The sequence below is a fragment of the Sinohyriopsis cumingii genome, chromosome 17 (genome assembly GCF_028554795.1).
Source record: "Sinohyriopsis cumingii isolate HCF-2022 chromosome 17, ASM2855479v2, whole genome shotgun sequence".
Lineage (NCBI taxonomy): Eukaryota > Metazoa > Mollusca > Bivalvia > Unionida > Unionidae > Sinohyriopsis > Sinohyriopsis cumingii.
The window spans coordinates 47,575,475-47,580,645 of NC_142977.1; positions in this window are offsets into that span (position 1 = coordinate 47,575,475).

Below are 5,171 nucleotides of genomic sequence, written 5' to 3' on the forward strand. Positions count from 1 at the left end.
GAAACTAAAAGCATCAGAGCCAATAATCTAAGAAGACGAAAAACTATTATTTCCGCTGGGTAAATGGAGTGTGACACAATAGCTGTTTTTCAGTTTTCCCCGTGTAACGTTTTAGATACAATATAGGCTAGAGCCAGAAGACTACCTGTATGATATAAGTAATAGCTGGTAGTCCCTTCAACGGCGAGATGCAAGTGACAGAGCATAAGTATGTTTTCGCTAGTTTTTAATAAGAATGGTAATACATATACTTACATATATGCAAATATATATCAACACAGAACAACATTCATGCGCATTCATTCACAATATGACTAAGTTTCAATTATAAGTAAACAAAATCGACAATTACTTTTGAACTGATGTAGAACGAGCGACCAAGTTAAAACGTCGCTTTTTGCGGAGCTATATGCGTATGAATACTATTATGTATTGATGAATTTACCTTTGTGAATTTATTTTGAAATAAAGAATAAATTAGATTACATTGTTTCTTGTAATGTCTTTTATTATTAAGCCGTAGTTAGTTAAACAATGTGGGCATATAATAAAACGTTTACTGCATTTGTATGGGAAAGTTGTGCATTATTTTCCGAAAAACTAGTTCATATTTCCCCATACAATACAGTAACCTCTAATTGTTTACCAATATTCTCATTACACATGCAGATGTGCACAGCTCACAATATAATATACTGCTGGTTACCCAATCATGTCAGTATTAAATCAGTAATTGAGCATATCGCTCTACCAAAATAGCCCTATCTTTGCAACCATCTGATTCTAAAATACCACACAATGATTTTATAAAAACCTTTACACAATTCTTTTTTACATGTCAGGCATTATCGAATGATTTTGCTAATAACAACCTAAATGCGGTCAAAGCGACAAATTACCTCATTTCTACATAACCATCCACAAGTACGGTTTCGATAATTTAAATCGGTCAAATATATATACCCCACTCTTACATGTTAATGTTTCTTGTGTCACATAAGTATCTATAACAAGATAACATCATTTCAAATATGCGAAAGCATCAATAAATCTATAACTCCTCAAGATCTGAAACACATAAATACAGTGACAAAAAGAACTTGCATTTTATGTAAATCACATTTCAATTCAAATTTTATTTGTCAATTATTCCCTGCTGTTTACGATAAACATGTGTCCATTATTAGTAGGTATTCACTCTAGACAGTTGCTAGCAGGTGTACATATAGGCATGCCGAAGTACACCCATGAAGAATAAAAGTTCCTTTTAGTTCTATACTGAGATCATTTTAAACATCGCCCTTAATTCTAGTTCTGACAAACGGAAAGCTGATAAGTGTATTCGCCCAGTTATCTATCTATGCGAATGTTATACGAGAATAAGAACTAACCAGTCGCTACTTGTCAGTCACAGTAATCACCTAGCCAAACAGCTAGTGTATTTAAGCACAAATCCAGGCATTGTTTAACAACGCCCGTTTCATCCTGATTGTAGCAAAATTGGATGGTTTATCATAAATATCATAGCCGCTATGAAACTGAATGTCAAAGAAAGATACATCTGAAATTGTGTATTTGCATATAACATGCATCATTGCCAATGATAATAGTATAAATCTGTCTTTTGTTTTGTGAGATTGTTTTACTGATATGTATATTATCTGAAGGTATGGGTGGTAACTTATTGGTCAGATTTGCTACATAAGTGGGTAATAAACTAACGAAGACATGTATTAATTGTATATAAACAACGCTCAATAGAACTACTGGAAAATATTTTTAGAACAGATATTTGAATAAATATTTGAACAAACATAATCATAGTTTTGTAGTTTGTATAAGATCATGACGACATGCGACACATATTTAAATTGCAAAAGAATAAAAATGACCAAACAGACGAAACGAAAAAGAAAATGAATAAGTATGCAGATAAGAAATGAAAAGCGATAAAAACTTAACAGCAGATTTTTGATATCGTGTTGTTGTAGCGATAAAAGAAATTGAGCTGAGTTCGTAACCTGACACCAGACTGCATTCAAACCATTCAAATCAGCATTCGAATTCTTGTAGCAAAAACTCAAGTCCGTGTAATGTTGATCTTGTCTGCGAAATGATTATAATCCTATACAACATTTTCGTCTAGAACAATGATCAAATGATCTTTTTTTTCTCGAGACAATGGAACTAGTACAGTTCCACGACACTAACTAACCATCTGTAAATCTTCAGAGCATCCTCCTATGTGTAACATCTGAATATTTTAGATTTATAGAGTAGTGAACAATATAGTTGAATAAAGTATGTCTTAATAAAACTCGTGGAGCGATATATTACAACTTACAACGTCATCTTGGAATCTGTAATCGTAACTATTCATATAATGGCATTCTTCGTCACCATATCTGTCTCTTATCTTCAACGAACACTCCTATCTGTATAAACTAAATAATATAACCTTGGTGATCAGCAAAATACTAAAATAACTAGCATGCCGTTTTTAGTTCATTAGCTGCAAACTGTAGCCACTTGATTAAGTCCTGATGTAGATGTAGAAAATGTATTTTGCTTAGATCCCGGTGAACCAATGTGGAAGCATGGTGAAGAGCAAGGACAATATAGTTGGGTATGATAGCCAAGCCTTCACTGCCTTCCCTTTCCGATCAAACAGTCTATAGTTATTTTACAGTCTTTGGACTGCGCTGTTGTTCGTTGTTTCATGTAGATCAATGAAAATGTATGTGGATGAAAGCTTGTAAGGTGGAAACTCTGATGTTGCAAAGACACGGTTATCTACTGCCCAACAATTATTAGCAATAAGCCAGATAAAATATTGTTTTTGCCCCTTCCTCGATTACAACCAAAGTGTATGTCTGATGCGACGCAGCTCGTATGTTATTTATAACCGTTGTGTATTTCTCGATTTCACACGGGATAAACATTAACCCATTTTTCGCGTATTTCCCTAGATATATGCTCTGCGACTGTGTTAAGCAGTTTCGCACTAAGACGCGGATATCATCGTACATTTATCTGTTGTTAGTCGGAGGACGATACAATTTCCAGCTACAGAGATTAGACAACAGTTTCAAGGTGCGATCCCAAACGCAGCTGCGTTGGCTACAGAAATGATTGTTGACAATATTCCAATATATGCCGCATCAGTGCCTGGAGTGACAACACTTAGTGTGGTCTTAACACCATTCATCGCTTTTACCTTTTCTAGAGAGCGCGCCGTTATTCAGCTTCTACATGTAAGGAATATTCAGCATCGAGGAGCATGTTGAGACGAAATTATTGCAAGTCTCGTGTTTCTGAATATATCAGCACGGTAACTGCTTTATAAGCATCGTTATATGCAAGTTAAATGGGTTTGTAGTGGTTAGATGGGGATTAGCTGTATCGCGGAAACGCAAACGTAATCTGTCGCTGTGGACTACTGGCAAGACAATCGTGTCTTCAGGGACAACCTCAGTTTTCTTAACATATTTAGAGCTGGAACTGAAAATGTCTTCAAGACGCTTCCAACACTGTCGCCATTAGTAACTCACGGTAAAATCAACAAAGTTATGAAACGTTGGCACTAAATCTCATGGATAGTAAACATATACATTTAGTGCTGCACTCCCACGTTTCCGAATCGTGAAGTTGGGCATCAGATCAAAAGAGGACGATTGGCCTGTACGCATGATCGGCTGACATTCCTGGTATCAGGTTAACGACAAGCATCCTTAGGGTCAACTTAGTCAAATACGTTTTTCATTAATCTCTTGTTCATCACTTACGCACCACTGATTGTATCGCGATCGTTAAGATCCCCAAGGCATCATCAGCCTCAGTGTACTCTTTGATATACCACCATTACTCACTGGTTTCCGGAGGATCGCAGTGACGTCAAAGGCCCACGTGTATAAGGTTTCTCGTGAAATCAGAGAACATGTTTGACTTTCATTGCATGCTGGGAGATATCACCGTGCTTGTACAAAGTTAAAATGTTTTGTCTGCAATCATCATTAACGCTGTCCACCTGGTGTACAAAGTATAAAGGATGAAAATGAAGGCAGTAGTAATTACAAGCACAGCCAAATCTAAAATTAAGTTTAGTGATCAGGCAATATCGTCTTATTTATATAGATGCAAGTGTGATAAATATGGGTTGGTCAGATCAGCGCTCTCATTAAATATGCGGTAAATGCGGTAGACAAATATACAGTCGGCGAAGGGCTGAGCTCATACGTATCTAACAAAACGGTTTCGGACGCAAGCAGAGCCACCCACACTTTGTCTTTTGCCGTCACATCATGAGCAATGATTCCTTTTACTTCAAAGTTTGTGATGTGCTTAATGATGTGCTTGATGCCAAAGGTAACTGCGCGCACATCACAACAACAGCCGATTTAGGGGCACGACGATATAGAGAGGAAAATGTATCCTGCGCATCAAGCTGGGTCTTCTGCAACGCACAAACAGCGGTTAAGTTGTGGTTGTTCCTTGTTAAGATGCAATGTATAATATAGGGATATATGTCTTTACTTTATTAGCGATTATGACTTGATTTCAGCTAGGTGTGAATAATACTTCTATATCATGTTGCATTAGATTATAAATGTATTTCATATAATCATGTTTATAGATACAGATAAGAAGCAAGGAATTAAAGCTTTCACATCTATCATCAAGCCGTTTGTTTTTTTTAATTATAATTTTATGTATCTTGATCTCGAAGATTGTATTTACTAATCTCATCAACGAGAGTAGACGCACAGAGTCCAATTCTGATTACTTACGATAGAAATTTCAAACATTAATTTAAAATACAAGATATTCAAAAGTATCAGTGTATAAAATAAATAATTAAAGTGTATTTTGCAACAATGAGGCAAATATGAAACATATGCCAAACGCTATTTTTGTTTCATTGAGCACTCAAGTTGAGGAGTTTCGTGGAAATGGGCCTAATTATACAATAACTGCAAACGAAACTATGTAGAGAAAGGCAAGCAGCTACTGAATACTATTAAATAGATAAAAAATTTCCATATGTTTCAGACTTGAAGAAAGTATGTTTCGTTCATATTTTCTAGGCGTTCAAAGTCCGGCTTACTCATCGCTAGAACAACAGTAAAAACAATGCATTGTGTTCTGCAATGGACATTTGTAGTTTCGTTTCA